We start from the raw sequence: 18,918 nt of genomic DNA, 5'->3' as shown, positions 1-18,918 counted from the left end.
CCTAATCTGCCATGGGCCCCTATACCGCCTCCTCATGCTGCTGCCAGGTCCACAGTCTCTCATGCCATGTGCCACTTTCAGGTCTCCTCACACTGCTGGTGTGTTGAATTTTTTGACATAGGGTGCTGACAGATTACGGGCCTCCTATAGCTGCTGCCAGGCCCCTAATCTGCCATAGGCCCCTATATACTGCCTCCTCATGCTGCTGCCAGGTCCAGAGTCTCTCATGGGTCCCTGTACGGCCTCCCATTGCTGCTGTCTCCATCGCCACACTCTGCCATGTGCCACTTTCAGGTCTCCTCACACACTGCTGGTGTGTTGAATTTTTTGACATAGGGTGCTGGCAGATTACGGGCCTCCTATAGCTGCTGCCAGGCCCCTAATCTGCCATAGGCCCCTATATACCGCCTTCTCATGCTGCTGCCAGGTCCAGAGTCTCTCATGGGTCCCTGTACGGCCTCCCATTGCTGCTGTCTCCATCGCCACACTCTGCCATGTGCCACTTTCAGGTCTCCTCACACACTGCTGGTGTGTTGAATTTTTTGACATAGGGTGCTGGCAGATTACGGGCCTCCCATAGCTGCTGCCAGGCCCCTAATCTGCCATGGGCCCCTATACCGCCTCCTCATGCTGCTGCCAGGTCCAGGCGAACGTAGTCACACAGGGGAGGAACTTCTCAGTGTAATGAACAGAGAAATCGACAGATGGCTGTCTCCGCGCAAACTGAAAATCGGAACCATTTTGACCGACAACGGAAAGAACATGGTGTCTGCTCTGCGTCAAGTAAGGTTGTGCCATGCTCCATGCATGGCTCACGTGTTCAATCTGGTTGTCAAGCAGTTCATAAAATCCACCATCACACTGCAAGACATCCTTAAAATGTCACGTAAACTTTGCATGCATTTCAGCCATTCCTACACCGCAAAGCACACCCTCCTTGAGCTGCAGCGGCAGAACGGAATTGCACAGCATCGCCTGATCTGCGACGTTGCAACAAGGTGGAATTCAACCCTACACATGTTAGACCGCCTTTACGAACAGCGAAAGGCCATCACCGATTTCCTGATGTTACAAGCGGATAAAGGTACTCCCCTGTGTAACTTCGATGTCAGCCATTGGCAGCTCATGCGTGACACCTGCCGCTTGCTCAGGCCCTTTGAGGAGGCCACGCTATTCGTGAGTCGGCAGGACTATGGGATGAACGACGTCATTCCTCTGTTGCACGTCCTGGAACAAATGCTGTTAACAATGGCTGGTCAGGGTGCGGTAGACGTGGCGCACAGATCTCAACGCCACATGACCCCTGTGGGGGCAGGACAGGAAGAAGAGGAGGAGGTAGAGGAGGACATTGGTGCTCAGGAATTATTGAGTGAAATGGGTGGTTTTTCCACTCAGCGGACAGGAGTGGAGGAGCAGGAGCATCTGGTAGAGGAGGAGGAGACAGAGGACCCAGACGCACCGTGGCAGTATGCTGTGGAGATGGAGGCAGGGAGTACCTCGCATTCCTTGGCACAAATGGCCCATAGCATGCTCGGTTGCTTGCGTAGCGACAGCCGAATAATAACCATCAGACAGAGGGATGACTTTTGGCTGTCCACCTTGTTGGACCCTCGCTACCGTTCCAAAATGGTGGCCTTTTTCACACCTGCTGAGAGGGAGGCCAAAATAACGTACTATAAAAACCACCTATGTAGTCAGTTGGTCTCTGCCTTTGTGCGCCAACGTCCATCCTCAGACACTGTGGGCCCTGTGCGCTCGCGTTCCGCTGCCATGGCAGCAGGGGAGGGGTGGGGTGGTAGGAGCAGTGGCAGCTCCACCAGCAGCGGCTGCCTCAGTCTGCAGTCGATGATGAGTAGCTTTCTTCACCAGCGCAGTGAGGAAACTACTAACCAGCCGCAGCAGCAGCAGCAGCATCAGGTGGACCTGGAGCAGGACCTCAAACAACAGGCTTGGGCCTACTTGGACAGCACCCTGCCAACCGAGGTAGACAATCCCCTTGACTACTGGGCAACGAAACTTGACCTTTGGCCCCAACTAGCTGAATTTGCCCTTGAAAGGCTGTCATGCCCGGCCAGTAGCGTGGCATCGGAGCGCGTGTTTAGTGCGGCAGGAGGTATTGCAACTCCGCGGAGGACACGACTGTCCACCCAAAGTGTGGAGAGACTCACGGTTGTGAAAATGAATCAGGCGTGGATTAGTCTGGATTTCAAACCACTAGTTCCTGACACAACTGACTAAATCCGCCATGAATCATGCCCCAAACATGTGCCACTTTCAGGTCTCCTCACACTGCTGGTGTGTTCCATTTTTTGTCATAGGGTGCTGGCAGATTATGGGCCTCCCATAGCTGCTGCCAGGCCCCTAATCTGCCATGGGCCCCTATATACCGCCTCCTCATGCTGCTGCCAAGTCCAGAGTCTCTCATGGGTCCCTGTACGGCCTCCCATTGCTGCTGTCTCCATCGCCACACTCTGCCATGTGCAACTTTCAGGTCTCCTCACACTGCTGGTGTGTTCAATTTTTTGACATAGGGTGCTGGCAGATTACGGGCCTCCCATAGCTGCTGCCAGGCCCCTAATCTGCCATAGGCCCCTATACCGCCTCCTCATGCTGCTGGCAAGTCCAGAGTCTTTCATGGGTCCCTGTACGGCCTCCCATTGCTGCTGTCTCCATCGCCACACTCTGCCATGTGCCACTTTCAGGTCTCCTCACACTGCTGGTGTGTTGAATTTTTTGACATAGGGTGCTGGCAGATTACGGGCCTCCCATAGCTGCTGCCAGGCCCCTAATCTGCCATGGGCCCCTATACCGCCTCCTCATGCTGCTGCCAGGTCCAGAGTCTCTCATGGGTCCCTGTACGGCCTCCCATTGCTGCTGTCTCCATCGCCACACTCTGCCATGTGCCACTTCCAGGTCTCCTCACACACTGCTGGTGTGTTCCATTTTTTGTCATAGGGTGCTGGCAGATTACGGGCCTCCCATTGCTGCTGCCAGGCCTGTAATCTGCCATGGGCCCCGGTACTGCCTGGTCACGCTGCTGCTGGGTCCACAGTGTGACATGGGTCCCTGTACCGCCTCCCATTGCTCCCACTCTGCCATGTGCCACTTTCAGGTCTCCTCAGACTCCTGCTGGTTTCCATTTTGTCATAGGTTGCTGGCAGATTACAGGTCTCCTATAGGTGCTGCCAGGCCCCAAATCTGCCATGGGCCCCCGTACCGCCTCGTCACGCTGCTGCTGGGTCCACAGTGTGACATGGGTCCCTGTACTGCCTCCCATTGCTCCCACTCTGCCATGTGCCACTTTCAGGTCTCCTCACACTCCTGCTGGTTTCCATTTTGCCATAGGTTGCTGTATGGCCTCCCATTGCTGCTGCCTCCGCCGCCACACTGTGGCTCCAAACACTGGTTTTGGCCCCGTGACTGGCCAAATGAGTGAAGTGTGCGGTGATTCTAAGATCGACGGCACTCATCTGCATGTCATACTGACTGACAGTATTATTTCTCTTCCCCAGCAGACTCCAAGGGCATTTAAATTAAAGGTACAGTGTTCTGCACTAATATTAAGTCTCTCTGAAACCTAGAAACACCCTTTTTTAAGTTAAATTCACAGCGAATATATTCGACTCGAATCGAATATTTTCCACGAATTCGCCGAATCAGTCGAATCGAATTTTTGAATACTTCGCTCATCTCTAGGAGAAATCATCAAGAAAACGAGACACCGGTCCAGGAGGCCAGTAGATCACTGCAATCTTCAGAGAAATGAGAGAAAACAGCCGGGTGCAGTGAGTCTCGAAAGAAGAGAAGGCTAGAGAGGGAGGATTAGGGAGGAATTGAAAGGTGCTCAGTGGGGATAGAAGCAAACCAACCCCACCTCCTTTCCGACCACTGGGTCTGGGTGAGTGGGTCCAGAGAAGGCCTCCATAGGAAAGTGCTGCTGGAGAAGAATCTGCTGCTTGAAGGCAGGTTTCTGTAATTGCTAGTAGGTTAAGGGTGCGGGAGACAAAAAGGTCATGGACAGAGGTGAGCTTATTACAGACAGAGCGGGCCTTCCAGAACACACATTAAAAAGGGAGGGAGGGTTTTTGGGAGCACAGGGACTGATGTTAAATTGAGGGGATTGCGGCTATTACTGGAGGAAGAAGGGTGCCTGGTGTGGGGGTGAGATAGTGGAGGTCCAGGGTTTGGGGAGATATCTCCAGAGGTAAGGAGAAGGGTGAGGAAAGTAAGATGGGAGCGGGATGTACACAAGCCTTCCAGTCCTGGTGTTTGGGTCAGCAGGATAGTGAAGTATCAGCAGGAGGTGATGGGAGCAGTAGTAGGGAGATGGTAGCAGTGAGGGTGAGATGTACAAGTTTTTGTGTGGAGCAGAGGGGTAAAGAAGTGAGATTTTGGGAACGCAGTATAGTAATATGAGGAGGAGTAGAGGTGGCATATTAAACAGTAGATGGAGTGGGACTCAGACTTGTAGGAGATGTTTCCCAGGGTGTTTGCTTGCAGTCCATCCAGCATGCAGTAGAGTTCTTTGTTGTTTCTTTCTGCTGCTTGTGTTATCCTGCTTTAGTTCAAATGCAGCTTCACACAGAGACCTGCACTCCATCTCTGCCACCCGCCCGCCATGAGCTGGTCTAAATTTATAGGGAGATGGTCAAATGAGCAACACTTCTCCACCCCAATTAGGAACGGATAAGGATCACATGAATAGGGGGGGATGTTTCTCAAAGACAGACCAGACACAGCCCAGAGTCATAAAAGAAGTGCAAAAGGTGAGAACCAATCAGCACAGACCAAAATATATACACTAATTGTTCTGAGATTTGCAGAAAGTCTATGCCTTGCTGAAGTTGCAGTTTAGAGTGGAGATGAGAGCAGCAATTTACGCAGAGAACTGCACTCCATCTGTGATCTTTCTCTCCCTCCCTCTTTATCACTCGCTCTTTCTCTCCATCTATCTTTCTATCTCTCCTGATCTCTTTCTCTCCCTCTTTAACTCTCTATATATCTCTCTCTCCCTCCCTCTTTATATCTCTCCCTCCCTCCCTCCCTCTTTATATCTCTCCCTCCCTCCCTCCCTCTTTATATCTCTCCCTCCCTCCCTCCCTCTTTATATCTCTCCCTCCCTCCCTCCCTCTTTATATCTCTCCCTCCCTCTTTATATCTCTCTCTCTCCCTCTTTATATCTCTCTCTCTTGATCTCTCTTTTTCTCCCTCCCTCTTTATCTTTCTCTCTCTCTTTATCTCTCTTCTTCTTTTTCTCTCTTTATAACTATCTCCCTCTATCTTTCCATCTCTCTCTCTCTCTCTCTCTCTCTCTCTCTCTCTCTCTATTTCGCTCTCTATATCTTTCTCTCTCTCCCTCCCTCTCTTTATCTTTTTTCTCCCTCTTCATCTCTATATATTTATCTCTCTCCCTCTTTACCTCTTTCACTCTCTAGCTCTCTCTCTTTATATTTCTGTCTCTCATTCATGTATACAGTTATATATAGTTGTGTTCAAAATAATAGCAGTCAGACATCACTAACCGGATCAATCACTGTTTTTGGTAGAAATTATATTTCTACATGGCAAATAATTTCCTAGCAGGTGTAGTAGAGTAATAGAAATCCAACAGACCCAACAGTCATGACATGCATGCTGCTGATTCTGTGTCATTGAATCACTCATTGAAAGGGGCATGTTCAAAATAATAGCAGTGTGGAGTTCTATTAGTGAGGTCATTCATTCTTTGAAAAACAGGTGGCAATTATTGCCCTTATTTAAGGAAGGAAGGCAGCAAATGTTGTACATGCTGGTTACAGTGCATTTCTCTCTGAAATTCTGAGGAAAATGGGTCGTTCCAGACATTGTTCAGAAGAACAGCGTACCTTGATTAAAAAGTTGATTGGAGAGGGGAAAACATATATAGAAGTGCAGAAAATGATCGGCTGCTCAGCTAAAATGATTGCAAATGCTTTAAAATGGCAACCAAAACCTGAAAGACGTGGAAGAAAGCGAAAAACTACCATTGGAATGGATAGAAGAATAGCCAAAATGGCAAGGACTCAGCCAACAATCAGCTCCAGGAAGATGAAAGAAGGTGTAAAGTTCCCTGTGAGGACTGTTACAATTAGAAGACGTCTATGTGAAGCCAAGCTATCTGCAAGAAGTCCCCGCAAAGTCCCACTGTTGGAAAAAAGACGTGTGCTGAAGAGGTTACAATTTGCCAAAGATCACATTGACTGGCCTAAAGAGAAATGGAGCAACATTTTGTGGACTGATGAAAGTAAGATTGTTCTTTTTGGGTCTAGTGGGCGGAGACAGTTTGTCAGACGACCCCCAAACACTGAATTCAAGCCACAGTACACTGTGAAGACAGTGAAGCATGGTGGTGCAAGCATCATGATATGGGGATGTTTCTCATACTACGGTGTTGGGCCTATTTATCGCATACCAGGGATCATGGATCAGTTTGAATACATCAGAATACTTGAAGAGGTCATGCTGCCTTATACCAAAGAGGAAATGCCCTTGAAATGGGTGTTCCAACAAGACAACGACCCCAAACACACCAGTAAACGTGCAACATCTTGGTTCCAGACCAACAAGATGGACGTTATGGAGTGGCCAGCCCAATCCCCGGATCTTAATCCAATAGAAAACCTGTGGGGTGACATCAAAAATGCAGTTTCTGAGGCAAAACCAAAAAATAGAGAACAGCTGTGGAATGTAGTCCAATCATCCTGAGCTGGAATACCTGTTAACAGCACCCTGAAAGCGGTCTGCAAAACGCGGTGCGATGTGCAGAATCGGTGTGAATACCTGATCCGATGCTAGTGCAGACAAAAAAAAAGTCCTGCATGTTTTTGGTGCGGGTGTGGCACGCATAGAGCCATATAAAATGTATGTCTCCGATCGCACCGCACACAAATCACATGTGATTTGCACAGGAATGCGTTTCGGTTCCGCAGCGCATGTATGTAAACCCAGGCTAAATGGGCAAAGTCAGGGCCGGGACAAGGGGTGGGCAGGAGGGACAGCTGCTCTGGGCACAGTGGAGCAAGGGGGCAGAGAATAGATACAGGGCAGAAAAAACCATTCTACAATATGCATTAACAGTGGGGGAGGGGGTGCAGTTCTGCATTCTTGCCCCAGCCTCTAAATGAACTTGTCCTTGCCCTTGTACGGGCAAAGCAATGGGTTCACTTTAAAGGAAACCCTCCCAGACAACATGGAGACCCCCATTCTTATAAAATGCTGATTCCTGATTTTCATGTTCATCCTCTGGCTTCACTTCATTCACCTGCATTCTGCCTGTCATGCTCAACCACTGGCTTCATCAGTCTTGATTTCTGACCTGGAACCAGTATGTAGATAAGGACTTCTTAGTTTACCCTCATTGTTCTAATATACAGTGGAGCAAAAAAGTATTTAGTCAGCCACCAATTGTGCAAGTTCTCCCACTTACAAAGATGAGAGGCCTGTAATTGGCATCATAGGTAGACCTCAACTATGAGAGACAAAATGAGAAAACAAATCCAGACAATCACATTGGCTGATTTAGAAAGAATTTATTTGCAAATTATGGTGGAAAATAAGTATTTGGTCACCTACAAACAAGCAAGATTTCTGGCTCTCACAGACCTGTACCTTCTTCTTTAAGAGGCTCCTCTGTCCTGCACTAATTACCTGTATCAATGGCACCTGTTTGAACTTGTTATCAGTATAAAAGACACCTGTCCACAACCTCAAACAGTCACACTCCAAACTCCACTATGGTGAAGACCAAAGAGCTGTCGAAGGACACCAAAAACAAAATTGTAGACCTGCACCAGGCTGGGAAGACTGAATCTGCAATAGGCAAGCAGCTTGGTGTGAACAAATCAACTGTGGGAGCAATAATTAGAAAATGGAAGACATACAAGACCACTGATAATCTCCCTCGATCTGGGGCTCCACGCAAGATCTCACCCCGTGGGGTCAAAATGATCACAAGAACGGTGAGCAAAAATCCCAGGACCACACGGGGGGACCTAGTGAATGACCTGCAGAGAGCTGGGACCAACGTAACAAAGGCTACCATCAGTAACACACTACGCTGCCAGGGACTCAGATCCTGCAGTGCCAGACGTGTCCCCCTGCTTAAGCCAGTACATGTCCGGGCCCATCTGAAGTTTGCTAGAGAGCATTTGGATGATCCAGAAGAGGATTGGGAGAATGTCATATGGTCAGATGAAACCAAAATAGAACTGTTTGGTAGAAACACAACTCGTCGTGTTTGGAGGAGAGAGAATGCTGAGTTGCATCCAAGGAACACCATACCTACTGTGAAGCATTGGGATGGCAACATCATGCTTTGGGGCTGTTTCTCCGCAAAGGGACCAGGACGACTGATCCATGTACAGGACAGAATGAATGGGGCCATGTATCATGAGATTTTGAGTGCAAACCTCCTTCCATCAGCAAGGGCATTGAAGATGAAACGTGGCTGGGTCTTCCAACATGACAATGATCCCAAACATACCACCCGGGCAACGAAGGAGTGGCTTCGTAAGAAGCATTTCAAGGTCCTGGAGTGGCCTAGCCAGTCTCCAGATCTCAACCCCATAGAAAACCTTTGGAGGGAGTTGAAAGTCCGTGTTGCCCAGCGACAGCCCCAAAACATCACTGCTCTAGAGGAGATCTGTATGGAGGATGGGCCAACATACCAGCAACAGTGTGTGCCAACCTTGTGAAGACTTACAGGAAACGTCTGACCTCTGTCATTGCCAACAAAGGATATATAACAAAGTATTGACATGAACTTTTCATATTCACCAAATACTTATTTTCCACCATAATTTGCAAATAAATTCTTTCCAAATCAGCCAATGTGATTGTCGGGATTTTTTTTCTCATTTTGTCTCTCATAGTTGAGGTCTACCTATGATGCCAATTACAGGCCTCTCTCATCTTTGTAAGTGGCAGAACTTGCACAATTGGTGGCTGACTAAATACTTTTTTGCCCCACTGTACATGCTGGATCTGGGTCAGTGATTCCGATAGTCCTGAATTCAGAGGACCAGAAAAGCAAGCAGGCAACTAGTATTTGCAGGAGGAAGTTGGCGTTGATAGCTTCATTAACTTTAACCACTTGCCGACTGGCCAACTGTAATATTACTGGTGGCCAGTGTCTTGAGCAGGCACCGTGTCGTACTGGTACGTCCCGCTCATGTGCACTATGCACGCAAAGTGGGGCATGCAGCGGTGCTCAGTTTTGGGCCGCTGCAATAGGTCCAGATACTACATGATTGTTGTGCGATCGTGACATCTTGTAAACAATAGTTATGAATGGAATCCATTTATGGCATCATTGTTTACTATTGTGTGTGATCACTAATGATCCCATGATACCTGGGCCATTCACAGCACCCTGTACCATGTGAGTGCTGTGGCCAATCACAATAGTAAACAATGAGTCATGAATGAGAGGCGTTCATGACAGTTCAAAGGATTGTTGTTACAGCGATCATCATTGTAACAAGCAATCACAATGTAAAGAGAATAGTACAGTGACACTAAGGTGCATGTAAAAAAAATCGTAAAAAAGATAAGAATATGTGATAAAAATTCAATAAAAAAGTTTTATTTTATTTTACATACTGTCAGCAGTCAGTGTCCCTGATCACCGTCGCACCAGTCATAGGATGATGTTGTACTGCGCTAGTCACATGTATGTAAAAAAAAAAAAAATAATGAAACATTTTTTTTAATGTCATTTCTTTATTTTCCAAAAAAAATGTGGCAAAAAATTACAACTTCAAAAAACTCGCCATTCCTCTTAACACCTCAGACTGTCTACTTTCCACAAAGGGGACATTTGGGGAATACCTGAGAGGGGCCAGCTGGCTGCAGCTATGACAGATGCTGGGTGTCAGTGTTGTGTGTACAGAGGGGATGGAAGGAGTATGAGCAGAGAATGGCAGACACATCAGCAAGGAGGATGATGGAAGGATGGGATCTGCTGCTCCATGGAGTCTGGGGAGATCACAGCCAGGGAGGACTACAAGTACCAGCTGTACCCAGGATCCTGTTTCCTCTGGCTATGGAGTCACAGATCTGTAACTACTACACGCATGTTACATCTACTGCTGTTATATACTCTTATAGTGAGCAGATCTATACAGCCTGGAGGACTACAAGTACCAGCTGCACTGGGGATCCTACCTGATCAGCCTAGTGACTAGTCTCTCTCTCTTAACCTCTCTCTCTCCCTCTTTCTCTCTCTCCCTTCCTCTTTCTCTCTCTTTATAGCTCTCTCCCTCTCTCTATCTCTTTCAGCCTTTTTATATCTCTCTCCCAATATCTTTCTATCTCTCTCTCTTGATCTCTCTTTCTCTCCTTCCCTCTCTCTCTCCCTCTTTTTCTCTCTTTATATCTCTTGCCCTCTATTTTTCTATCTTTCTCTCACACTCGTTATCTCTCTCCTTTCTCCCTCTTCATATCTCTCTCCCTCTTCATATCTCTCTCCCTCTTTATCACTTTGTCTTTATCGTTCTTTCTCTCCCTCTCTTTTTATATCTCTTTTCTCCCTCCCTCTTTATTTTTCACTCTCTATTTCTATCTCTCTTTATCTCCCTCTTTATCTCTCTCCTTCTTTCTCTCTCTTTATACCTCTCTCCATCTATCTTTTCTATCTCTCTCTTGATCTCTTTCTCTCCCTCTTCATATCTCTCTCTCCCTCTTTATCACTTCCTCTTTATCTTTCTTTATCTTTCTTTCTCTCCCTCTTTATCTTTGTCTCTCCCTCTCTCTTTTTATATCTCTCTTCTCCCCCCTCTTTATCTTTCACTCTCTATTTCTATTTCTCTTTCTCTCCTTTCTCTCTCTCCATCTATCTTTCTATCTCTTGATCTCTTTTTCTCTCTCTCCCTCTTTCTCTCCCTCTCCCCCTCTCCCCCCCTCCCCATTTCTCTCTCTCTCCCTCTCTCTCTCCTTCTTCATCTCTCCCTCCCCCTCTCCCTCCCCCTCTTTGTATCTCCCTCCCTCTCTCTCTTTCCCTCCCTCTCTCCCTCTCTTTCCCTCCCTCCCTCTCTCTTTCCCTCCCTCCCTCTCTCTTTCCCCCCCTCTCTTTCCCCCCCTCTCTTCCCCCCCTCTCTCTTCCCCTCCCTCCCTCCCTCCCTCTCTCTTTCCCTCCCTCCCTCTCTCTTTCCCCCCCTGTCTCTTTCCCTCCCTCCCTCTCTCTCCCCCCTCTCTTTCCCTCTCTCTTTCCCTCCCTCCCTCTCCCCCCCTCTCTCTTTCCCTCCCTCCCCCCCCCTCTCTCTCCCCTCCCTCTCCCCCCCCTCTCTCTCTTTCCCTCTCTCCCTCCCTCCCCCTCTTTCTCTCCCTCTTAATCTCTTTCTCTTGTAAGGCGAGGACCTCATCTATCCAACCAATCTGTATCCGATCAGGCAGGTCCTCGCACTACGTTATTGTCGGTAGATCTCAAGGAGATTGTACAGTCAGACTGTAACGAGCTGTAGGGCTCTTTAAAGCGGAGTTCCACCCAAAATCTTTAAAGATTGGTCCCCCGCTCCCCATTAAGGATTGGCATCTTTGGGGAGCGGGTACCTGAAATTGACAGGTACCCGCTCCCACTTTTGCTGCAATCGCCTAGGCGATCGGAAGCGGAAGTTGTCCTCCCCCCTCCGTCCCCGTAGTCTTCTGGGACACGTGACAGGCCCCAGAAGACGACGGGGCCATTCAGGAAGTGCGGCGCTACTCACGCATGCGCAGTGGGCACCCGGCTGTGAAGCCACAAGCTGTCACAGCCGGGTGCCCACACTGAAAATGCCAGTGCCTGGAACACAGGACAGCCGGTGAAACAGGCTGCGAGGAGAAAACCGTGAGATCGAGGGACAGGTGAGTAGCTGTTTTTTAAAAAATCAGCAGCTGCAGTTTTTATAGCTGCTGACTTTTATTTTTTTATAGAATGAGTGGAATGCTGCTTTAATATTTAACAGGTTGTAACTTGGGAACAGTTTACGTCCTGCATACTGATTCCTGGACTACGGCTCCCAGAGTGCCTTGCGGCAGAACTGACTTCCTTTCATGTAGCAACCAGTAGGAGGCCTGCATGTGACGCTGCTGTGTGCAAAAGTCATGCCAGGGCTACGATTGTCATCATCAGCATCGTCTCATTTCCCTGTACAGTCCAGAGATCATCAGGACGGGTTCAGGTGGGTCTGACTTGTAGAGTTTGTTCTTAGTTTATAAATAAAGTTTTTCCTCCGGGCAATGTCAGTTGGCAACTTTTCTATTTAGTTTTGATACAACAGTTTGCTGTGAATTATTGCACCTTTGTATATCATTGTATCAATGTATCAATATTATTGTACAGGTGTGGGATCCTTAAAGTGATCTAATGAATTTACCAATGGAAGATTTGACAGTATTTTCCATGAAATGATACAAATTGTTATTTTTTTGCCACCTAAAACAACTCTTATTATTGTCTCTGCAATGGACAGCTCTACAGTCCCACAATTAGGACCCATTCACACCAGTCTGGTCCACTAAAGTGCTTTAAACAGTTCTAGTCTGAGCAAACTGTGACCTTCTTCTCATTCCCCGAAAAGTTGTCTTTTTTTTTTTGCTAGAAAATTATTTAGAAATCCCAAACATTAAATATTTTTTAAGTGGAGACCCTAGAGAATAAAATGTTTATTGTTGCAATTTTTTGTCACACGATATTTGCACAGCAGTTTATCAAATGCAATTTTTCAGGAAAAAATAAATTTCAATGCGTTTTTGTGAACACAGACACAATATAGAGCTACATAGTTAGTCTGGCTGAAAAAAGACAAAAGTCCATCCAGCTCAACCATTTAAAAAAAAAAAAAGTATAATCCTATACCCACAGTTGATCCAGAAGTTGGCAAAAAAAAACCCAGCAAAGCAGGAACCAATTTGCTCCTGCAGGGGAAACAAATCCTTCCTGATCCTCCTGAGAGACAATCAGATATTCCCTGGATCAACTTTACCTATAAATGTTATATCCAGTTATATTCTGATATTTGATCGCGTGTGCGGTTTTTATTTTTTGTGCTATAAAAAAAAATGACTGACAATTTTGAGAAAAAAAACAGTATTTTTGACATTTTGCTATTAAACATGTCCAGTAATAAAATTTTAAAAATCAAATTTCATCATAAATTTAGGTCAAAATGTATTCTGCTCCATGTCTTTGCTAAAAAAAAAATCCCAATACATGTAAATTAATTGGTTTACGTGAAAGTTATAGCGTCTACAAATGGCGGTATTGTCACGGTTCCCCCTCTCACTCCCTTGCTTCCCCCCTCACTTCCTCATTACATGTCCCTGCACCCGCACAAGCCCACATCAAAGTGGTGTGCCGGACGCCAGGGATCTGCCCCCTGCGGTGCGGTTTGCATCTCTTCTGGGCCGGACGCCAAAGAGTCTGACACCCCGCTGTGCCTGCATGTGGGTTTTCCACGTGCTGGCCACCTGGGTGTCTCCGCGCCCCCCCCCCCATTGTCTCGGCGGGCCCCGAGGTTTCCGCGCTCTGCGCTCGCCGGAGACAAAGGCCGCGCTCCCTTTGCGTGGCCGGAGTAAAGGGGCTGGGCTTGTTGCCCCTGGAAACCCAATGCCAGGCTGGCCATTGCTGGGGCAACCGGGAAGCGTCCAGCTCCGGCGATAAAGAGACCGGAGCAGGACCCGAGGAGTTCGTTCGTCCCCTGCTCGGGGCAGAGTGCTGTGAAGGGTCTGAGTTGCAGCCAGACTCCACAGCCAAGACCCTGCCAGACCCTGAAAGCCTGTCTACTGAGCACCCCTGCACCCTGCCCGCTGCTGGGTGCCCCTGGAAGCCCCTTCTGAGGGTCCCTGCACGCTGCCTGCTGTGAGTGTGCCTGGAAGCTGCCGCTGAGTGCCCCTGCACGCAGCCCGCTGTGAGTGTCCCTGGAAGCTGTCCGTTGCTGAGTGTCCCTGGAAGCTGATCGCTGGGAGTGTTCCTGGAAGCTGCCGCTGAGTGTCCCTGCACGCAGCTCGCTGTGAGTGTCCCTGGAAGCTGCCGCTGAGTGTCCCTGCACGCAGCCCGCTTTGAGTGTCCCTGGAAGCTGTCCGTTGCTGAGTGTCCCTGGAAGCTGATCGCTGGGAGTGTTCCTGGAAGCTGTCCGTTGCTGAGTGTCCCTGGAAGCTGATCGCTGGGAGTGTTCCTGAAAGCTGTCTGTTGCTGAGTCTCCCTGGAAGCTGTCCGTTGCTGAGTCTCCCTGGAAGCTGTCCTTTGCTGAGTGTCCCTGCACGCTGCCCTTTGCTGAGTGTCCCTGCACGCTGCCCTTTGCTGAGTGTCCCTGGAAGCTGTCCTTTGCTGAGTGTCCCTGGAAGCTGTCCTTTGCTGAGTGTCCCTGGAAGCTGTCCGTTGCTGAGTGTCCCTGGAAGCTGCCCTTTGCTGAGTGTCCCTGCACGCTGCCCTTTGCTGAGTGTCCCTGCACGCTGCCCGCTGCTGAGTGTCCCTGGAAGCTGCCCTTTGCTGAGTGTCCCTGCACGCTGCCCTTTGCTGAGTGTCCCTGCACGCTGCCCGCTGCTGAGTCTCCCTGGAAGCTGTCCTTTGCTGAGTGTCCCTGGGAGCTGTCCTTTGCTGAGTGTCCCTGGAAGCTGTCCGTTACTGAGTGTCCCTGCATGCTGCCCTTTGCTGAGTGTCCCTGGGAGCTGTCCTTTGCTGAGTGTCCCTGCACGCTGCCCGCTGCTGAGTGTCCCTGGAAGCTGTCCTTTGCTGAGTGTCCCTGGGAGCTGTCCTTTGCTGAGTGTCCCTGCACGCTGCCCTTTGCTGAGTGTCCCTGCATGCTGCCTTTGCTGAGTGTCCCTGCATGCTGCCCGCTGCTGAGTGTCCCTGGAAGCTATTTTTGCCTGAACTGCCCCCCTATTGTGTGCCCCGACTACCTTGGCCTGAACTGCCCCCTGCTGTGGGCCCGGATGATCTTTGTCTGAACTGTCCCCATGTTGTGTGCCCCAGATGTTATCCTTGTTGCCCCGATCAAGTGTCCCACATCCCTCAATAAAATAACCTTGTGAGCCCACTGCTCTCCGTGTGCGTTCTGTCCCACCCACACCTCAGTCGCTGGTAAATATACTGCGATTTTTTTATTTTTATTTTTTACTTGTAATGGCGGCGATCAGCGACTTATAGCAGGACTGCGGCGGACGTTTTGATACTGGGAGGAACTGACTAACTGCCATAACTGCCACTGACATCCCCAATGACACCAAGACAGTGATCAGTGTTAATAAAAAGCACTGACACTGTACTAATGGCTCTGGGCAGGAAGGGGTTAGCATGAGGGGCGATCAAAGGGTTAACTGTTTTGGGAGTGTTTTACTAGGGGGCTGTGTGTTTGTGCTTCACTGGAAGCACACTGCTTTGTATTGCCCTGCTGTACAGAGCCATTCAAAACAGTGTGCAGGAGCTGACAGGCAGGAGAACTGTTTAGTTGGAAAGCACAGGCTAGTAATCACCAGCCAGAACCTGGTGATTGACAGCTGCACCCGCGAGTGGTGGCACTGGTAGGGTGTGCGCACGCCTCACGCGGGCCCCCTACCTGGAAATGCAAAATCACGTATATATACTTGATTCTGCACACCCGTGCCACCATGTAGCAGAATATCTGCAAAAGGGCGGACGGGAAGCGGTCAAACCCCAAACCATAAAATGTCATAAATTGCAGCTTAAATAATGAAGATCTCCTGCGCTACTATTACGTGATAAATTACGTGACTGGGAGCTGCTAGCACCTAACCATATACCATGTGGAAATGAAAACTAACGAAACCAAAATGATGCAGCGCTACCCGAATAATAAAATAATACAATATGGCAAAAACAAACAAAGTGACATAAATATATATATGTGACAAAAAAAATCAGTGGATTGATTCTCTCTGGGGATCTCAATATAAAGTGACATAAAATATATAAATACCGTATTTTTCGCTCCATAAGACGCACTTTTTTCCCCCCAAAAAAGGGGGGAAAATGTCAGTGCGTCTTATGGAGCAAATATAAAGCAGCCGGTCCGGTATTTCTGCCTCAACCATGTCAGAATACCGGGCCGGCCGCTCAGCTGTTCTCTCCTGCAAGGCCTTACCTGTTCCTCGCTCCAGCGCTGCAGTCTTCCTGCGCTGGCTTCTTTGACATGTGCTGCGCTTTGTGAATGATCCGGTGTCTTCTGGGACACATGACAGGTCCCAGAAGGCGCCGGGCCATTCACAAAGCGCAGCGCTTCTCACGCATGCGCAGTGGGCACCCGGCTGTCACAGAAGCCGGCGCGGGAAGAAGAGAGAAGGACAGCTCCGCGGAAGTGGGAGCGGGTACCTGTCAAATTCAGGTACCCGCTCCCCCTCCCTCCCCAAAGGTCAGCAGTCTCTGGTCATTCCCTGCACTGTCTGCAATCTCTGGTTATTCCCTGCACTGTCTGCAGTCTCTGGTCATTCCCTGTACTGTCTGCAGTCTCTGGTCATTCCCTGCACTGTCTGCAGTCTCTGGTCATCTCCTGTACTATGTGTGCAGTCCCTGGTCATCTCCTGCACTGTGTCCGCAGTCTCTGGTCATCTCCTGTACTGTGTCCGCAGTCTCTGGTCATCCCCTGCACTGTGTCCGCAGTCTCTGGTCATCTCCTGCACTGTGTCCGCAGTCTCCGGTCATCTCCTGCACTGTGTCCGCAGTCTCCGGTCATCTCCTGCACTATGTCCGCAGTCTCCGGTCATCTCCTGTTCTGTGTCCGCAGTCTCTGGTCATCTCCTGCACTGTGTCCGCAGTCTCCGGTCATCTCCTGCACTGTGTCCGCAGTCTCCGGTCATCTCCTGCACTATGTCCGCAGTCTCCGGTCATCTCCTGTTCTGTGTCCGCAGTCTCTGGTCATCTCCTGTTCTGTGTCCGCAGTCTCTGGTCATCTCCTGTACTGTGTCCGCAGTCTCTGGTCATCTCCTGTACTGTGTCCGCAGTCTCTGGTCATCTCCTGTACTATGTCCGCAGTCTCTGGTCATCTCCTGTACTATGTGTGCAGTCTCTGGTCATCTCCTGTACTATGTGTGCAGTCTCTGGTCAGTCCCTGCACTGTCTGCAGTCTCTGGTCATCTCCTGTACTGTGTCCGTAGTCTCTGGTCATCTCCTGTACTGTGTCCGCAGTCTCTGGTCATCTCCTGTACTGTGTCCTCAGTCTCTGGTCATCTCCTGCACTGTGTCCGCAGTCTCTGGTCTTCTCCTGCACTGTGTCCGCAGTCTCTGGTCTTCTCCTGCACTGTGTCCGCAGTCTCTGGTCTTCTCCTGCACTGTGTCCGCAGTCTCTGGTCATCTCCTGTACTGTGTCCGCAGTCTCTGGTCATCCCCTGTACTGTGTCTGCAGTCCATTGGTTCAGAATATTTTTTTTTCTTGTTTTTCGCCTCTAAAACCTAGGTGCATCTTATGGTCAGGTGCGTCTTATGGAGCAAAAAATACGGTATGTGCCAATAAATCAGTGGATTGATCCTCTCTGGGATCTCAATATAAAGTGACATAAAATATATATACAGTCAGGTCCATAAATATTGGGACATTGACACAATTCTAACATTTTTGGCTCTATACACCACCACAATGGATTTGAAATGAAACGAACAAGATGTGCTTTAACTGCAGACTGTCGGCTTTAATTTGAGGGTATTTACATCCAAATCAGGTGAACGGTGTAGGAATTACAACAGTTTGTATATGTGCCTCCCACTTGATAAGGAACCAAAAGTAATGGGACAGAATAATAATCATAAATCAAACTTTCACTTTTTAATACTTGGCTGCCCTGTCCAGCCTGTGACACTTCCAACACACACACACATCGACCAAATGTCACTGTGACTCTCAAAGAGGGAGGGGGAGAATGAGGGGAGATATGTTTGTACAAGATGGATGATCCTTTGCCAAGATGGAGGTTGGAGCCAAAATGGTTGAACCGCGTCCATCTCTGTGGGCATGATTGCTACACTACGTGCAGGTGATATTGTGGATGTTCATCACCACCGATGGAAATAATCCATATGTGTCTAAAATGCCCCCTCACCTCCTTGATGTGACCCTCAAAGGGCCAAAACGCTTTTGTTATTTGATGCCAGGAATCTTTACTGGTAATGGACACCTGCTCAGGTAGATGATATCCTGCTCAGGTAGAGGATATCCCCCTCACTAGGAACAGCCAGATCCCCTCCAGTATAAAGCAGCCAGCCACCAACACACAGAGAGGATAAAGATAAAAAGAAACCTCCCATAGTGTAAATCCGTTTTAATAGGGACTCTTCAATCACAGCACAGCCAATTGCCCACTCACATTTAGTAAGATTATAACAAGCTTTTCAAAAGACCTCATGCTAAAGGTGTATTTGCATGGGAACTCATTGGGTGCAGTAAGATGGCGTCCGCGCCGTAAGTACGTCACCACGCTCGCGTCCTACGCGTTGCGTCACGCTATCGCGTGACTTTTTCAAGGCAAAGGATATGGGTGACATGCTGACATTATATAGGAGAGACAAATGTCAATCAGTGGAACCTGGGTGGACCTATCGCGGCCATTTTCTAGAAGTCCGATGATCGGGAAAGACCTGTCCTACCCTGCTAATCTCACATGACTAATTCCAGGGAGAGCTTATGAAGAAACTACTTAGAAAAACAGCATACCTAATTAAACAATACCTCAGTATTAAGTACTATTTATATTTTTATTGCTACAACCTATTGAAAGTAAAAAACATATATAAAAAAACTTTACTTCTAAAAACTATGGGTATAAACCTCTAAGCAGAAAAAAACAAATGGAGTCTAGATATTAACCCATTACAAGTTAATCTAGAGGTATATAACCCATTAACCAAATATATACAAATCTACATTACCCCTACTAAAAATATATCTTTAGTAACACATATATAAACAATACTAGGGG

At 48.5% G+C, this 18,918-nt stretch overlaps 1 protein-coding gene across 1 annotated transcript in view; it reads left to right on the top strand.

Annotated features, from left to right (window-relative positions):
- Positions 1 to 11,994: 11,994 nt before the first annotated feature.
- The window catches only part of LOC149444914 (uncharacterized), a 52,226-nt gene continuing 45,302 nt past the window's right edge, over positions 11,995 to 18,918 (top strand). Inside the window, exon 1 of the mRNA XM_089654404.1 lies at positions 11,995 to 12,173. The gene's annotated coding sequence lies outside the window, so the exon portion shown is untranslated. The remainder of the gene's footprint in view (positions 12,174 to 18,918) is intronic.

This window comes from Staurois parvus, unplaced genomic scaffold (assembly GCF_062004578.1).
Source record: "Staurois parvus isolate SC_StPar_1 unplaced genomic scaffold, SC_StPar_1.0 ptg000764l, whole genome shotgun sequence".
Classification (NCBI taxonomy): Eukaryota; Metazoa; Chordata; class Amphibia; order Anura; family Ranidae; genus Staurois; species Staurois parvus.
Note: the sequence above shows the minus strand (reverse complement) of the source record. Positions and strands in the feature narration are given on the sequence as shown.